The following is a 19,777-nucleotide window of genomic DNA, read 5'->3' on the forward strand; positions in this document are numbered from 1 at the left end:
TGACTTGATCAAACATAGTTGCATGAAATTTCATTTCTGGCTTTTTTATTTGTTTATTTATTACCTAAATTTTTTTGAAATAAAATGAGAAAATTGTTAATGTAAATTTTGTGGTCCAGAATGTTGATATTTAGGGTTAGGGGGTTTCCCCCTGAAGAACAAGGTTAGGGTTAGGGTTTCCCATTAGGGTTAGGGGGTTAGGGTTTCCCCCTGAAGAACAGGGTTAGGGTTTCCCCCTGAAGAACAGGGTTAGGGTTTCCCCCTGAAGAACAAGGTTAGGTTTAGGGTTTCCCCTTGAAGAACAGGGTTAGGGTTAGGGGGTTAGGGTTATGGTTTCCCCCTGAAGAACAAGGTTAGGGTTTACCCCTGAAGAACAAGGTTAGGGTTAGGGTTTACCCCTGAAGAACAAGGTTAGGGTTAGGGTTTCCCCCTAAAGAAGGCATTCCTCTGGTGGCACACTCTTCCTCATGTTCGTGTCCATGCGTGTCAGACTGGGCCGAACTTTTTCAAGGAGAAGGTCAAAGGTGGCAATGGACATGCGAGTAAAATTAAAACATTTATCAGGAAAATTACACAGCTGTACATACATGTTGGAAAAATATCTTACAGACATGCGCTGCACAATCAATGGATGAGTCCAGTAATCTTTAACTCTGGTCCTCGCACGCAATTTCCGACGTCTTTCCAGCCTCATCAACAGCAACGTCAGAAGCATTTCCTCACATATGCTCATTATGGGATCCATAGTAAAAGCACTGAAATTGAGGTAGATACAAGGACACTGCTGCTCTCTCAGTTGCTGCTACTCACTCTGGTCTCACAGAATGACTGAAATAGTTAAACAATACTGTTTTTTGGGCTTTGGGAGGGTCTTATGATGTTATCTTAAATAAACGCTCCTAGACGTGAACACGACAAAACACCACTAAACGAGGCTAAACAGGCATTTTTAAAAGCCAGTTTCAAGCTGTCAAAAAAAACGTTTCCGGCTTACAAGTTCAAGCCTCTCATTAGATCTATACATCTAAATATTTGAATACATAGACATCAATTTACAGTAAATGTTTCAAAGGCACATTTGGAATCAATTATGTAATTAATCATCAATTAGAGCAATTCCAGTCCTTCTTTCATTAGTTTTCAATAGTGAAGAAATGGTTAACAGAACAGTTGCCTTCCCGACATTTCATCAGAAGCTTCCAATTATCAGCCTGTCAGAAATATATATGAATATAACACAACTTAATAACCATATAGAATCCCGTGTGATCGTTTCAAAAATACCTACATATATCAATTCCATAACTACCTAGTAAGATTATAAAAATATTACACATCCCCATTAGTAATTGATAAAATAAACAGATATAAATTCATATCTTTATTTAACCCTCTGGGGTGCAATGTATCCAGAAAAAGAATCCAATGCATCTCCCGTTTCCTTAAAAGTAGCTCTCGATTTCCACCTCTTCTATTTTTATTTATCCCTTCTACCACCACATATTTTAGTTGAGAAACCAAATGACCTTTTTCCACTAAGTGTCTTGCTAATGGCAACTGTACCAACTTGTCTCTAATTGAATATTTATGCCTTGCTATACAGTCTTTGACCTTCGGGGTAGTCTCACTGACATCAAAAATGACGATTGGCACGTATGATAGCCTTTAATCTGTATATCATATCCTCTATGTGGGTGAGATATACACTTCCCCTTCATCATAGAGTTAGATTGTATACAGGACAAGCATGGAAATTACACTATATTTTGTGGTCCTAAAAATGTGGTGATCGGATGAGAAGGACTATATTGGTCAGATTTGACCAATCTGTCCCTTAAAGTTTTACCCCTTCTATAGGAGGATAAGGGGAGAGTTTGGAATTCAGTTACATTTGAATAACCTTGGCACATGTTCACCAAATATGGAAAATTGTGCCCACCTGTCCACAGGCCTGGAAGAAAAAAAGGGAGGACCCCGGGATTATATTGGAGAGATGGTCCAGGACAAGATACCACAGGGAAAGCACCTTAAAACCTGTTTCCACAAAAACAACATTCATGACACCCTTATAAGTCCTTAGGGACCTCTATCAACGATTTGTATATGCTTAGCTGTTGCTTTATGTTATTTTATCTTTTGTACTTGTAACCTTGATGAAGAGGGCTTTTTAAAAAAAAAAAAATAAGTTGGTATTTTTTTTAAAGCGGTTGTAAAGTCACTAATCACAAATCCTGGAATCCCCTCTGTTACAGCACGATATACTGTGCAGCATATGTGTTTTTTTTTTAATTATGAGGCAAAATACCTTATTTTACAGACTGCTGTGTGGTCACGTGACCTCCCAGCGCTCTCGTTCTCCAATCTGAGGACTACAGTCGGAGGGGCCAAGATTTCACTCTTACGTCAACCGTGAGGAGAGGAGGAGAGCAGCAGGAGGCCATGTGAGTGCACAGTGTTGCTCTGAAAAAAAGTATTTTGCTGCATAATTTTAAAAACATACACTGCACAGTATATCTTGCTGTAACAGAGGGGATTCCAGGATTTACGATTTTACAGTCATAGCCTCAGAAGGGGAGGGGCGGGGATGAGATGGCTTACACACACACACACACACACACTCCCAAGCTGACAGGCAGGGAGGGAGGGGGAAAGGGAGAGACTGCGGGATGATGGAGGCACATAAACTGACCACGGTATCATGGATCATAAGCCATGATTACTGTGGTCAGCACACTAAGGGAGACACAGGAGCAGACATAATCAGTTAGGTATTTTACAGCATAGAAAGGGATAAATGACACTGCACAAGCACTATGCTGTATATCCTGCTTTAAAATAACAGGATCATTTTTAGGGTTACAACCACTTTAAGCTTGCTGTATCAAAAAAAAAAAAAAAAAACATTTTTGGGACAATTGACTACAGTAAAGCCCAAAACCCCACTAATCTAGCAGTAAAAACCCAAAGGAGTGTACAAACTTTACCCAATCTGTCCAAATCTTAAAAAAAAAAAGTTGACGTCACCTTTTAAAAAAAAGGACCGCTTAAGAAATAATATGGAGTACTAACGAAGTTGTCAATTAATGAATCCTTTCCTCAGGTGGGAATTGCAGAATTCAAGTATCATGACATGCCAATGGTGAGAACAGTACATATAGAAAGGGCTTGTGTGTCTGTTGCCCTCCCCTTATCTTAGCCTGATATAGATGTCAGAGACTGTTCTCTAGAAAATAAGTCTGCTGGGAATCTCTCTATGTTGTGTCTAAATATGATTTTTATCCCATATCAGGAGTGTTAAATGTTGAGCTGTGTGGAGAGAGAAGAGATGTGATTGGCACAGAAGGAGGAGATGTCACTCTACCTGTCGATTACACTGACATCACTACTGTCAGCTGGGTAGTTGGGCATAATGAAGAGGTTTTTGCTGTAACAAAGCCCAATTATGTTACAATTAAAGATGATCGGTATGAAGGACGGCTGAGCGTTGCAGTTGATGGATCCTTAATTACTGTATTTATTGGCTTATAACACTCACTTTTTCACCATGAAAATCGGGTGCAAATAGCGTATGCGTGTTATACGCCAATACTTCAATTTTAGCTGCCTCGGAGGGGACAGGGAGGGGGGCGGGACGAGTGCCGTCAGATTACATACAGTGAGAATCTCCTGTTTACTTGGTGGCCTCTGTAATAGGAAGTTCAGTCTCCTGGGCCGCCATTGGACCACTGTTCTATCATAGGAGATTCTCACTGTATGTAATCTGTCAGCGCTCATCCCACCCCTCTCCCTGTCCCCTCTAGGCTGCAGATGGGCATCGATCAGGTTGCACTGATGGCAATGGTGAGGCTGCTGCATTGATGCCAATGGTGAGGCTGCTGCATTGATGGCAATGGTGAGGCTGCTGCATTGATGACAATAGTGAGGCTGCTGCATTGATGACAATAGTGAGGCTGCAGATGGGCATTGAGCAGGCTGCATTGATGGCAATGGTGAGGCTGCAGATGGGCACTGACCCTTATTTTGCTTCAAAATTCCTTATTTATAATTTAAGTTTTTTTCCCTGAAACTTCCCTCTTAAAATGAATGTGCGTGTTATACGCCTGTGCGTGTTATACGCCGATAAATACGGTATGTTCAATGTAACTAACTACGATGAAGGAATTTATGAAGCATTTATAGAAACACAGCCATCAAGGCAATGTGTGCAGCGTTATCATCTCAGCATTTACAGTAAGTCATTGCTTTTATAAAAAAAATTATTGTGTTAGCATGCTGTTTATACAGGATGGTGCAACAATCATTCTCATACATTATAATGTGATTAATATTTCTGCCACAAGATGGTAGTGTTTAGTACTAACTTAATGCAATGTTTCACGGCTACGATACAATCCCCTGCCTTTGTGTTTCTCTTATTTTCTACAAAAAACAAAACAAAACAATAAAGGCTCAGCCATGTGCCCAGTATAATGTTTTTGGTAGAAGTCATATCTGCATCAGCTTTCCAACATATTGTAACTCCAGTAAGATTTCAAAGATAAATATAATACAAGATTATAATGATTATATATGTAGCAAACCGCAAGTGTAGAGTAGGCTGCTAGGCAAATTTAGTTTAGCTCCTCTGTAATCAGTGGAGCAGGGGTTGATTATTTAGGGCTTCATTGGATGCTATTCTGTTGCTTAAACACGGCTAATCACGTAGTAAAGAGCCTCCATCTCTACCGAGATCGGTGTAGCGGTGTGTCAGACTGACACGCCACTCCACAGATCGCAGGGCTGGACATCATATGACGCCCAGTCAGGATAACTGAATCACCACCCGGCCGTCATTTTGGTATAGGCCGGGCGAAGTGGTTAAGCATAGAAGCGAGGGTCACTTAACCTCTTCCGTCTTCCTCCTTCTTCCTCCCTGGAAACTGAGTAGCTCAGCGTGGGCCGACTTGCCCTGACAACAAGCACCCTGTCTCTATAAATGGGTCTCCCAAGCCACCACTCTCGCTGAATGTCCTTGAAACAGACCCAGACCTCACTTTCTGGCGTCCGTAATGGCAAGGTAATATAGAGATAGTCCCAGAGCGGGTCATCCTCCTACTCTCCCCAGGAGTTCTCCACAATGTCCATGATCTGGGTGGTCACATACGGGAAGTTCAGGCCTCACTCCAGCTCTACCCTTCTCTGCATCTCTCTCTGGAACTGGGAGAACCTAGGCAGTTCCCTGGGATTTCCTCTTCCAGAAAAGACGCAAGCATCCTGGGCCCTCATGACCCACTGACGGTAGGTGGGCGCTCTGGTCTGGGTAGTGGAAAGCCTGTTCAAAAAGAGCTGTCTGCTACTTTTCCAGGTTCATTCGGCTTGCTCAAATCTTGCTGCTGGCTCTGGTCCACCTGTTAGGGACTTAGGATTCTCTGGTTTCCCACTCCTCTCCAGACTCTTCGCTAGGAGACGACCACTCCGCCAACTTCTCAACGACCTGGCCCTCACTTTCCCTGTCCTGCTTATCTGGAGGCGCACCTCCCTCCACTGATGGCTCCTTCTGGGCTGGGTTGGCAAGGGGCTTAGAGCTGGCTGGCTCTTCAGGGCTTGCATCTGGCTCCTGCACAGCAGTACTCACAGTCACCAGGTCCCTGGCCAGGCCACTGGTCACAGCAGTGTCTTCTTTGCTGATGTCCTCTTCCTTCACCGAGGAGTCGCCTGGCTGCAACTCCACTCTGCCTTTAGGGGGTGATTCTAGGCCCTCTTCTGCCTGGTACCTCTGCTGTTGCAAACTACAAAGTCCTGAAAGCAGGTCTACCGTGTAGTATGTCAGCTCCTGCTGGATGGGCCCCAGTCAGGTAAGAGGCTCCCCACAATGGCCGCACCGGGCCCAGGCAGTGACCACCGCAGCTGAACCCAGCACACTGGACAAAGCAGGTTTAGTCGCTCCACTCCATCAATCACTCCCAGGGCGAACCCTCCGCGAGGCTCCAGTCAAACACCGGTGTCCACCAGTGCCCTCTCCTGCGTAGCAGGCAACCACTGTAAGATGGGTAGCAGCCGACTACCCTCCGCCATTTTCTTTCTGCCTCGTGGTGTCTGCTGCTAGCAGGAAACTTTTGGTCTCCTCCAGGGCATGGCACTGCCCCTCGCTTCCAGATGGGGTGGCGCCTGTGAAACTGATAGGCAGGCTCCTCCCTGGGCACGCTGCAGTAATCCCTTGTTAGACTCACTGAAGTTTGCAGGTAAGCTGATGCTAGAAGGACTTGTCCAGGCATGTTGCCCGACACCAACTGTGCCCGAGCAACTGTAGACAGATGACTCTTGACTTTCCCAGTGGTTGCCGTTGGCAACAGTAAAGTTAATCATCAATGTCCTACTGAAAGAAACAATTTTAGCACAGTCCCTTCCGCAGGCATCCGCAGGTTTACCCCGATCACCCCGGGCAACAGTAGACACTCTCAGGCTTGCTTTACTGTCTATAGCAGGAGTTTGCATAGTTGCCAACAGTCCCGATTTTCCCGGGACAATCGCGATTTTGGGACCCTCGTCCCGATCGGAGGCTGTCCCTCCCGAAACGGGATTTGCCCAGGGAAATTCGGGAATGTTTGCATTCTACTTATTTTTTATTATTTTTTGGCAACAGGCTTCAGTAAAATGGCGGCCGGTCCCGCCGCCACCGCTAGAACGCTCCCCCTTGTGTTTAGTAGAGAGAGGAAGGTGGCTCGATCTGTGCAGCCAATGAATCGGCTTCTCCTCTCGCACAGATCAGCCCCTCCCCTCTCCACTGAACACACTGCACCGGCTGCCGCTGTAAGGGACATGTTATGGGAGGGGGGGTCTGCACTGAGGGGGGTCTGCTGAGGGGGGCCTGCTGAGGGCTTCTGCACTGATGGAGGGGGGTCTGCATTGATGGAGGGGGGTCTGCACTGATGGGGGGTCTGCACTAAGGGGGTCTGCATTAATGGAGGGGGGTCTGCACTGAGGTGGTCTGCACTGATGGGGGGTCTGCACTGAGGGGGTCTGCATTGATGGAGGGGGTCTGCACTGATGGGGGGTCTGCATTGATGGAGGGGGGGTCTGCACTAATGGGGGGTCTGCACTGAGGGGGTCTGCACTGATGGAGGGGGTCTGCACTGAGGGGGTCTATAGTGACTCTGCTGGGGGCACCTGATGCAAGGACGGACTCTGCTGGGGGCACCTGATGCGAGGACAGACTCTGCTGGGGGCACCTGATGCAAGGAGGGACTCTGCCGGGGGCACCTGATACAAGGACAGACTCTGCTGGGGAGACCTGATGCAAGGACAGACGCTGCCGGGGGCACTTGATGCAAGGACGGACTCTGCTGGGGACCCCTGATGCAAGGACGGACTCTGCTGGGGACCCCTGATGCAAAGACGGACTCTGCTGGTGGCACCTGATACAAGGATGGACTTGGCAGGCGACGTGGCAGGTGACACGCTCAGGGATCGCACTGATTCTGCATTATGGTGAGTTGAATGATTTATATTTATATTACAATGTAATAATAGAAATAATGCGCTTAAATCATCCTGACACCATAACAATCATGGTGCCAGGATGATTGAAGCGTTAACACCAGGTGTTTGGAGTATCTTTATCTGATGATTGTTAAACTTTCTAGAATACACATAGTTCTATTGTTGTGTAGGATCTGGGGCTGCTGTCCCGTCATTCCTCTCTCCCCCTTTCCCTCTCCATCCCTCATTCATCTCAGACTCTAACCACACCCCATTTGAGCCACGCACGTTTAAGCCACGCCCACTATTTCACGCAAACCACGCCCCATTTTCACCGGTTTTTATTACTAAGCCACGCCTACAAACGAATGCCCCGCCCCCTAATTATTGTACGGCTCCGCCTACAGCCAAAAAAGTGTCCCACATATCTTTTTTGCAATGTTGGCAACTATGAGTTTGGAGCAACAGTTCAAGATGTTCAGCATTAACAGAACGCTGGACCTATTTGTAATTCACAGTGAGACGTCCAGTAATAGCAGAAAGCTGGACGTATTTGTAATCCATAGGCATAATGACCCGGCATGGTTGCCACGGGTGACAGCACATATTGAACAGTTCCTGAATTGCAGGATTGGTGCAAGTGACCGTCGCAGCACCAGTTGGGGCAACTATGTAAGCAAGGGCAATTAAATAGCTGGCCTTCGCTGGTTGCTAAGGACAAAGGCACTTGTTATAGGACTGAAACAGCAGGCAGAGCACACAAGTCCTTCCCCTCAATGGTGATGGAACAAAGCAGAGTTCCCCCACTCGATCAACCTCAGTTGCTAGAGGCAACAACTGGCAGGTTACCTTGAACAGGTGGTCCCGGAACGAGTCCCCAAATGTAGCAGTACCCCTAAGGGGCTGCTGAGTGATGTGGTCCACCTGTCACCCTGCTCAGCCGGGCATTCACTTCCAGTCACTCCAAGACAATGAAAAAGTCCATCAGCTTTTTTTTTGTATTTTATTGAGAGATTAGAACTTGGATGGGATGGAATTCATGGAATGCCCAGAAAAGATTCTTGATTAGCTTGGAACAACTACTGTACACTCCTCCTGCACAACTCTTCCTGCAGACTATTCCTCCTCTTTTCTCTCTAGCACAACTCCTCAGGCACAGCTAGTACATGGTTGGGCCTGCCTCTGTTTTCAGCCAGGCCTGTAGTAGAAATGCCTTAATACAAGCAGGGACCTTGGGCCACTATGGTGTAGCAATGGAAATTTTTAGTGCCAGCTGCCCTCTTTGGTGAACTACTGCTCCCAGTAAGTCCTCAACAGACACTGCCAGTCCTCATGGCTGCAGCTGCCTGCTATCAATGCCCATGACACCACAGTCCTCACTGGCTCTACATCCATTTCAGATTGCATCCTCCCAATCCATTCCGGCATGCCCCCCTCAGCGTTCCTGGCTGTGTGTCATTCACCGACACCTGGCATATCCCTCCTGGAGACTTCCATAACTGGCAAGATTGTAAAAAAATTTATAGGGACACAATTTGCCTGTAGGCGGAGTCTTATTATAATTAGGGGGCAGGGCATTCATTTGTAGGCATGGTATAATGGGGAAAGAAAAATGCTGTATCAAAAAATGGGTGTGGTTTAAGTGGAATATTGGGCGTGGCTTAGAGGGGGCGTGGCACAAAGGAGTGTGGTTAGAGTCTGAGATGAACGAGGGATGAAGTGAGAAAGAAAGGGAGAAAGAGTGAGGGAGAGAGAAAGAAAGAGATAGGGAGCGAAGGAGAAAGAAGGAAGGAAAGAAGGAGGGATGGAGGGACAGCAGGCCCAGATCCTACACCACAATAGAAATATGTGTATTCCAGAAAGTTTAACAATCAGCATATAAAGATACTCCAAACACCTGGTGTTAGCGATTCAATTACTCCTGGCACCATGGTTGTTATGGTGTCAAGATGATTGAAGCGCATTATTTCTATTATTACATTGTAATATAAAATGAAATCATTCAAATCAACATAATGCAGAATCAGTGGGAGCCCTGAGTGTGTCACCTGCCACGCAGCCTGCCACCAGATGCCATCATGTGCCCCCCAGCAGAGTCCCTCCTTACATCAGTGTCCCCATAAGTGGAGCCCCTCCTTACATCAGTGTCCCCATCAGAGGAGCCCCTCCCTACATCAGTGTCCCCATCAGCAGAGCTCCTCCTTACATCAGTGTCTCCAGCAGCGGAGCACCTCCTTAAATCAGTGTCCCCATCAGAGGAGCCCCTCCCTACATCAGTGTCCCCATCAGCGAAGCCCCTCCTTACATTAGTGTCCCCATCAGTGGAGCCCCTCACTACATCAGTGTCCCCATCAGCGGAGCCCCTCCTTACATCAGTGTCCCCAGCAGCGGAGCCCCTCCCTACATCAGTGTCCCCATCAGTGGATCCCCTCTTTACATCAGTGTCCCCATCAGCGGAGCCCCTCCTTACATCAGTGTCCCCATAAGCGGAGCCCCCCCTTACATCAGTGTCCCCATCAGCAGAGCCTGAGTCCTTACATCAGTGTCCCCATCAGCAGGGCCCCTCCTTACATCAGTGTCTCCATCAGCAGAGCCCCGCCCAACATCATTGTCCCCATCAGCAGAGCCCCTCACATCAGTGTCCCCAGCAGCAGAGCCCTGCACTACATCAGTGTCCCCATCAGTGGAGCCCCTCCTTACTTCAGTGTCCCCAGCGGAGCCTGAGTCCTTACATCAGTGTCCCCATGAGTGAAGCCCCTCCATACATCTGGTGTCCCCTCTCCTCGTCGGACACGGGGCAGAGGGTTGGCCACAGCTACATGAGTTCCCGGCTTTTCCTGTGTGTTCAGGGGAGAGGGGAGGGGCCCCAATTCGTGCAACCAATCGGCTTTAGTGTACAACTGATTGTCTACTTGTACACTGAAGAGAGAAGCTGATTGGCTGCCCCTCCCCTCTCTACTGAAACAGGGAAAACATTCCTTGAGGCAGCGGCCATCTTTTTGTAGCCAAAAATGTTTTTGCCAAAAACAGCCCAGATTTCCCTTTACAAAAGCAAAATCCCAGGATTTTAATTGGGACGAGCTCCAATCGGGACGGGGGTCCAAAAATCGGAATTGTCCCGGGAAAAAATCGGGACTGTTGGCAAGTATGGACTTACCTGGCAGTACTCTCCACTGTGCTCTCTTGCTCCTGGTCAGGACACCCCTGTGGTTTGTACGAGGGTCCCTTCCACTCCCAAGCTCCAGGCCCAAAGTCACCCCCCCAGAATGGAGAGCTTCCTCAAAGGCCCATCGACAGTCTAGAACTCCATCTCCACATCTTCCACCCGACTAACTCCTCTCCAGCAAGGCCTGCCCCCTGCCAGTCCAAGTTGGGGATTGTTAAGGGATCCTTAGAACACCCCAGATAGTTCCCCCTCTCTCCCTCCTCTCCGCTTCTAGAATCTTCTAGAGGCCAGAGGGAGGTAACCAAAAGGTGATGCCATCTGTGAGTCACCAGCCTACACTAAGCCACTCCCAGCCCCACAGATCAAAACAGCTAGGCCTGCCTAAATTTCCCTGCACTGACCAAAAATCGAACTCTAAGCACCTACCTAAAGTAGAAGGTGCTACAGGAATACACAAAGTATCAGTGGAAGGGCAGCTTGAAGGTGTTTGCTCAAGAGCCTAAACCCACCCGAGCTATTTCAAAGGCTTTCCCCGCCCTGCAGCCTCACGCATGTCTCTGTCTCCCCAGCCTAAGATTGGTGGAACGTGCACCTGCGTGCTCTGCAGCTGTACGAGAAAGCACAGCGCTGGCAACATGGGCCCCTGTTCGTGATCTACCTGTTACCTGCCCACTGTTGACAGGTATATCGTGATCGACGGGTTGTTAACCCTGGCTCTAGATCTTCAAAGCTCAGACCACCCAGTGGGTGATGTAATAGTGATGTAATTCAATAGATGGTCCTATCGAAAAGCATCTGAAGTGACGCTGTGGAAGGAAGTGACGTAAGGACTTTTTAGCTCGTAGCTTTCTTATTAAATGATCCTAGTGAAGTTACTGATTGAGATTTACATACTAAAGATTTGATCTTATGAATCTCTTCCCTCAGGTGGCTAAACAAAAATGGCAGCCTCGGCCTCCCCAATTCTTAACTAGCATTTAGAGCAAGGTGGAAATAAAAGGGCTTTGGACACAGAAAACAAAATAGAATGTTACTCAACACAAACCAGCCAGCAAAAAATAAAAAATAATAACAATGATGCTGTCTAACAATTTGTGTCCCTTATGTGGAAATTGCAGAATCCAAGCTGATGATTCATGACCTGTGAAGGACTTAACTTCAGTCCTAAAATCTACCCCTTATCAAAACTAAAACCCTCTAAATGCTCCCACAAATGACGTGACAAGGTGGTGGAGTAAATGGCCTTGCCGGCCTTTTATTAATAAAATATAAAATCAATAAATAACATTTATAAATAACTTTTTAAATAACTTTTAATAATAACTTCTCAGAACTTATTGGAGTCTAGGAGGGGAACACACCCACAGGTCACTGCGTAAAAAACTCGTAAACTTTTTAGGCCTCCAGTCGCTAACCCCAGACTGTGAGACAGTACACAACCTTCTCAGTGACCTAACTTTTCCCCTTCCTGGTTAACCCCTCGTAACCGGAAGGTACATAAAACAGCCCATATTATATATGGGTACCAACCATGTTATCTCTCCATACCATCAATCTACTCCTCCTCACAGACCCAAACCACTGCCACTGCACGCAAGGGGTAAAACCTTACCCTTGCGCGCAAATCCACACCTTCAAAGCTCGCTGTACCCCCTCCTGCAAACCAAGTGCCCAAAGATCAGTGCCCACATCATTAAGGTGCACCCCATCACTCCTAAGGTACCTCCAGGTATCCACCTCCAACTCCCTATGCTTATGGTCACACCCCCATTCCTCATAACAAACCTGCTGACCTCCTTGTTTACTTTTACACGGGCCCTATCAACCTTTTTATCCGACAAAGCCCAGCGCCATGACCTCCTCCCCACCATGTCTGACCATACTGTCACCATCCCAGGAAATGCCACCTGTAGGCGTAAAACATCACATTTTATATCTCGGATGAGATCCCTCATGGACCTAACCCCCATGTCGTTCCCCCCCACACGAAGAACTAAAAAATCTGGAGCCCTGTCCCACCGAGCAAACTTGTGAACTTCTGACCTTACCCTATTCCACAGCATCCCCGATAACCCAATCCACCTTACCCGTGCCTCCTGCCTTGGGATACCCAGCTGCCTACCATTCGGCCGAACATCAGCCCGCTTGGCCCCCCAGAAAACGAATGAGTGGCCCAATATCCACACCAGGGCCACCGACTCACCTGTAAAGCAAGATTGACAGAACAGTAAATCACCCAACCTTAACCCTAAATCCCAAAATTGAAAGAAAAACCACCCCCCATTCAACAAGCTTGTAATAAATGTGGGCGGATATAAAGCTTGAATCTATCTGAGTCCCACCTGCCAATGCGCTTCACTGCCTCGGAACTAAGACCCGCCCTGGCAGCTTCCATAGCCGCCCCTATACGGAAAGAATGGGACGAGTAGCTAGTGGGGTCATAGCCGGCCGCCGATAAACACTTTTTGAACACGGCTATAAATTGAAATTTCGACAAGGACGACCCGTCTGCATGAATCAAAACTCTAAAATCTCTAAATCTCTAAACGCTGCCACCGCTGCTGCCGGACATATCTGTGATTCCGCAATCCAGAAAACCTCCAGTTGTACTCCCTTCCCCACCTGATTAGTTTTTGACCGTTTGATATAAATCCTAACTGAATCATTTGAATACTCCAGATCATCCCATTGTAGTCCTACGTTTGCACGCTTAGACGGGCTAACCAGTTCGCTCACCCGCAACGCCCCAAAGAACGCTAATGCAAATGCAACGCAGAATAAAGCGCTTTCAAACTTTGAACTGCAAATCCCTTCTATCTGTCTAAATAGTCCGTGCAACATCTCAAAAGACACCGGGCGTCGACCATCTCTCCACTTGTGCGCTTTCCTGTAACCTTTCACTGCCTGCCTCACCCAAAAATCTTTTGTATGATCTTGCAGCCCCTGCAACTTATAAAGAAAGGCCAAACCCGCCATTTTCTTATCGATGGCGGCTGCCAAGATGCCCCGCTCAAATCCCAAATTAATAAAATATAGCATCGCCTGAGGTACCTCCCGGCTCGCAGGGTCGATTTCCAGCCTAGTTAAGCATGCCAGCCATCCTTGCCATACCTTGGAGTAAGCGTCCCAAGTGGCCTTACTCACGGAGTTTTGGATCCACCTTGCCACGTTCCCAAGGCAACGGTCCACATCCAGTCCGGGCAGGTAACCCCCTGCTGCTCCGCATCTGGTGCCAATTCCCGAAACCTGTCCCACTGAAAATGAGACAGTGCATCAGCTAAGGTGTTGTCCACTCCAGGTAAGTGTACAGCGTAGATGAAAACATTCAGTTTCAAACAGCGCAATACTAAATGCCTCAGCAACCTAACAACTGGCAAAGACTTGGCTGACAAATGATTAATCACCTGTACAACACCTAGGTTGTCGCAGTTGAGCCACACCTTCAAGTTCCGAAAGGATTCTCCCCATATTTCCATTGCCACCACAATTGGAAACAGTTCCAGCAGGACCAGGTTCTTCAACAACCCAGCCGCCACCCATGTTGGGGGCCAGCGGGCTGCGCTCCAAGTTCTTTGAAAAATGGCCCCGTAGCCCGTAGAACCTGCCGCATCCGTAAATAATTTGAGATCCCAATTACTGATGGGACCTGACATCCACAAAGTGCGCAGATTAAATGATTCCAGGAACTCATGCCATACCCATAAGTCCTCTCTGTGCTCCCTGTTGAGCGTCAAAAAGTGAGTGGGGGCCGTGACCCCCGCAGTCGCTGCCGACAACTGCCGACAAAAAACCCTGCCCATGGGAATTATTCGGCAAGCAAAATTCAGCTTGCCCAATAATGATTGGAGCTTCCTCAATTGCACCTTGCGCTTGCCAATGGTCCCACGCACTTCCGCCTTGAGATTTTCAAGCTTGTCTGCCGGCAGTCGGCACTCAATCCCCATGGAATCTACCTCAATTCCCAGAAAAACGATGGTGGACGTAGGGCCCTCCGTCTTTTCCGGTGCCAACGGGACCCCAAAATGTTCCGCTATGTGCTGCAAGGTCCCTAAGAGGACAGCACAAACGTTGGAACCTGCCGGGCCAACACAAAGGAAATCGTCCAGGTAATGGATTACCGATTGGATCCCCGACACGTCCCTAACCACCCATTCAAGAAATGAGCTTTTCGAAGAAACTTTTCGAAGAAAGCGCATGAGATAGAACATCCCATCGGAAGGCAGCGATCCACGTAGTACGCCCCATTCCATGTGCAGGCAAGCAAACGGAAACTATCCGGATGAACCGGCAAAAGCCGGAAAGCAGATTCAATATCCGCTTTCGCCAGCAGTACGCGCCGCACCCATGATATCGCTTCATCAAAGGAAGTATACGTCACCGCACACATTTCTGGCGCAATCGAATCGTTGACTGACGCACCCTTTGGAAAAGAAAGGTGATGAATCAACCTGAATTTATTTGGCTCCTTCTTAGGGACTACTCCCAAAGGGGAAATCACCAATCCCGGAAGTGGGGCCGAGGTAAAAGGACCAACCATGCGCCCCAATTGTACCTCTTTTTCCAATTTATTAGCAACCACTGACGGATGCATGAGGGCCGACCGTAAATTCTTTGCTAAGGGGGGTGCCGCATCCAAGGAACACGGTATTTTAAAACCACTCTCAAAACCTGAGTCTAATAACTGTGCTGCCTCTCATTCGGGGTATCTACTGAGATGTGTACCGACACATACTGTACATACTGTACTGTCGCCTGTCGCCTGTACCGACACATAGCAGCTATGAAATCAAAAGATCCAGACTCCCCATGGGGTCGCCACATAGCATTAATGCATAATGAACGCTTCCCCAAGATCTCGGTCTTGGTTCTAGATCGCATCCACCAAACTTCTAGAGGCGGAGACTCAAATAAGTTGCTTCTCCAACGTGAAATGAGGTGGATTGCAAACTTGAACGCCACTTCACCCCCAGGCCTAAATGAAATACTAAGCTTCAAACCGTTTCTACAAGGCTTTACATCAGGGGGTTACGAAGGGAACTTATAAATATCGAGTTTGATCTGATAGACTTGCTCTGTAGCAATAATTCGCCTCATAGTCACAATCACAGACATACCTCATACATGAAATTTATTAATATATGTCATAAATTGATCTCTCTTTAAAAAGATGTTATTGTAGAAATTATTGACACTGTATCAATATGATGTTATGCTTTATCACATGAGACATATACTGTACATAGAGGCCAACATGATCACCTGTACCCTTATAATTAAACTGTATTCCACTATATGGTACTTTGTGACATTGTATATATATTGTATAATCATTATCTGCATGTGTTATTATGCATCTCTGATGGTTCAAGTTTTATGTATGTAATTGTTTACATATCCATAGTTGTACATGGCCTGTTATTATTTCGTTGTTTTTCTACATGGTTAGCAATGTTTATGTATCTACATTATAGAACTGTCATGTCTGGATGCCTGATTACATATGGGATCGATCGCCCTGTGATCGGTCAGGTCACGCCAACCACCGGCATCATGTCCTCCGGCACGGGTAGGCTCCAGTGCTTCTGTCAGTGGGGCCGTACCTAGGACTCCGGGCCGCCCACTGGATCTGCCGTTCGCAAATGCACGATACGGCCGATCCTTGGGACGGCCCACACTGAGTCCTCCTCTCCTGTGTCGGCGGTGCTGCGATGTCTGACGTCACCGCGCCTTAGGACGCGGAGGGCGTTGTACGCCGCTGCTCCGGGGGAACAGCTTCCGGCGCACAATACCTCCTCTGCTGACACTGATCAGCGGAGGGGTAGTGACGCCGAACCCCATCTGCTCCTTAATGCATTAGCCTTAATTACGAGGAATATACACTCCCCACCCAATACAGGTGTATTTCATATATATCCCCTATCTATAAAAACCTCTAAATGCAGACACAGTGCTATGCTGCATACCTAGATCGTATCTCTAGGAGGAGGTCGCTGCCCCTTATACTCTACCAACTTTAAGTAAGTACTAAAACCTTAACATCTTAATGTTATGCACATCTTTATATAGTGGCATATCCTCACCTTTTACTACATTGTTAGAAAGCTCCATACACTGGTATTTGTACCACTGACCCTCCTCCTTAACATAACCTCTTTATATGTGCTATAATGCATGGGGATTATAGGATAGCTGACTTAAATCAAACTAATACACCTGACATTTGTTTGATATTGGTCTGGGTGCCGCATAGATCTATTATATATGCTTGTACCACATCCTTTTGATGCAACCCCAATATAACAGCAAGGCTTAGATGGATTTCAATTGTATTGATATAACCATACATACTGAACATTGGACACTCTCCTCTTGGTGGACTGCTGTCCAATTATTTTCACTCATTGATATTTTTACCACAATATATATATTTTTTCTTTATATGTAGGGACGCACATTCCCCTGCTTGCATTTGTTGTTCCTCGTGGACGCTGGTGTTTTGGCGTGCCTTACCGCATCTGAGTGGCTTCAAAGATCTCCCTTTGACACACATCATAAAGTCTCCAGACTACCCCTAACCTTTTGACCTCTTACCACTTACATCCACACATGGCCTTCTGTGATGTGCAACTTATGATATGGCAATGATGTCTTAAAGCACTAGCTGACAGATTGTCAGGCGACAACCTAGCTGCGATATGCAGCTAACTTTTTGAATTGAGTAAGTCCCCTCATTATCTCCTACTGTTTTTGGTTTCTTTGTCTCTCTAGAGTCCCTTGTTTTCCTTCTCCTTTGCTTCTATAGACTCTGACTCTTCATTATCTATACCTATGATATACGTCCATTGTACATGTATACTAATAATTGGTATGCCTTACCTATGTACCTCCCCCAGATCATACAATAATCCTTACAGGAAACCCCTGAAGAAGGAATTGCATTGTCTATCCGAAACATGTTGGGTTCCTACGTACCACATATATGTATGCTTCTTTTATCCAGAATGCTCATTTATATGGTCTAGGTATTTTGTATGGACTGTTCATTGTTTTAAATATTGTTTTGGTACATTTCAAATAAAGTATATATTTTTTATATTACCTTTGGGCACTTGTCATACCAATCACATTACCTATTACTTTTTCCTTCCCCCCATACTTATTTATTTATCAACATTTCCTACCCCCCCACCCGTACAATCCCAGGGTCCCTTTTCTTGTACTTTTTCAATATATTATTGGGATGTGGTGAATTGGGTAGTAATCTACCTCTATACTCTTATGTGGCAGTACATCATCCTTAATTAAACTATCTACTGAGAAAAGGACGCATCCTTTCCACCAGCACTTGAGTCGTCCCTTTTGTTCGCAGGCTCTCCACCATGCCCTTTTACTCTTCTGAAGCACTTGGACAGGGCATGAGATCCCCCGCAACCAGAGCATATGTGCTTGAACCGGCAGGTTGCACCAAACTTACAGGTGGCTTCATTAAACTGCCAACAGAAGCCCCATTTTTTGTCGGTCGGTTGTCCTGGAGCTGTGTTACCTCCGACCCCTACCTGAAAAAACTGGTTCGGAGCCCTCGCCGCAGTCATAAGTTTCATCCACAGGCTGATGTCCTTATGATCCCAGCGTAGTGACGGTTGGACGGCCATCCGTTGCCTAAACTGCTCGTCGTAACGCAGCCACGCCACTCCGCCGTATGTCCGGTGTGCCTCGCTAATAGCATCTAAGTACACAAACAAGGCCGAGCAGTGCTCGGGGGCCTTTCCCCAACCACACTCGCCAGGATAGCAAACGCCTGCAGCCAATTAGAAAAAGTATGCGGAATCAGCCGATACCTGTGTTTTTCCTCATCCTCTTTTTTGCGTTCTTCTGGTTTCAATCTATCCAGATTGAATTTCTCTAAAGGCAATAATGTGAATATCTCCACATATTCCCCTTTCCAAATTTTTTCCTTTACTTCTGCTTTAAGATGTGCTCCCAATGGGCCTTCAAAGCAGACATACACTTCACTTTTTGCAGCATCAGCCAATCTGACTGACTCCGCCTTCTTTTCCCCTGTTTTTTCCTGGCTGTCCGTGACCGAAACGCCGATTGACGTTCCAGGCAGCTCAACAACAGCCGACCCCGCACCAATTGCCGTTGTCTCAGGACCTCCACCGACCGCGACCGCCGGCACAGGCGTACTTACCACAGCCGTCTCCTTTTCCTGTGGTGTGGCCCACGCCCGCGCCGGTGACGATCTGTCCCTCGTGGTTGGTTCAAAACGCTGTACTAAATCCCGCAAACCAGCCAATAAATCCTGCAAGCCCCTACTGCTCGCCCCCTCACACCTAACCACACTCACCCCCCCTGAACCACCCCCCCCCGGAGGAAGCCCCTTCTCTGCCCTGCTCTAATAATTTTTCTAACAAAGAAGAAATAGCAAAAGTAGAGCTGCACTCACCGGGCTGCCCAGGACTGGGCCCAACAGCCGCCATTCCGGAATCCACCGCTGCCGAATGTCCCTGGTCTTCATCCCTCTCTGACCCGGACAGCTCCCCCTCCGATCTGTCGCTGACTTCCTCCTGACGAACGACCGCTGACTGCACTCCAGAGGGTCCCGCTCTAGCTGCCGGGGGTCTCCGCTGTTGCTCTCTTCCTGCACGCTGCGCCGCAACACCAGACCCGTGTCCTGGCCTCGTAGACGAACTTCTGTTCCTCTGACCGTACCGGGCCTCAGCTGTTCTCCCTCTGCCTCTGTTCACCACCGAAACAGCGCTCCTCACGGTTCTTCCTCTGGCTGGCATAGGGCTGCTGGCCGCCTGACCAGCCCCCCGATCGACTGACGACGCCCGCCGGTCTGACTGACTGCTCGAAGACCCCCGCGACTCACCATCCGGCTGTTCCTGACATCTGCGACGCGCTGAGGGGGGGGGAACCGAGGGTTGCACTGGTCTCCCTCATCCCTGCACTTCGACCTCTGCGCTGTGACCGCTGGCCGTCACCTCTTCTGGCTCCCCGAGCCTGCTGAGCACTGGGGGATGGCTGGCTCGATCCTTCTCTGGGCTGATGCTGTGGCCTCTGACCCCCAGGAGCAGAGTCAGGGCTGAAGCACTCTGGCGGCCTGGAACGGCGCGCACGTGGAGCCTCCGGGCCCCCCCCGCTCGGTGC

General features: G+C 47.7%; 1 protein-coding gene across 1 annotated transcript in view; it reads left to right on the top strand.

The window, feature by feature from the left end:
• The window catches only part of LOC141117290 (uncharacterized), an 80,372-nt gene that overhangs the window by 6,761 nt on the left and 53,834 nt on the right, over positions 1-19,777 (top strand). The window lies entirely within an intron of this gene.

Source organism: Aquarana catesbeiana, linkage group LG13, assembly GCF_042186555.1.
Source record: "Aquarana catesbeiana isolate 2022-GZ linkage group LG13, ASM4218655v1, whole genome shotgun sequence".
NCBI lineage: Eukaryota > Metazoa > Chordata > Amphibia > Anura > Ranidae > Aquarana > Aquarana catesbeiana.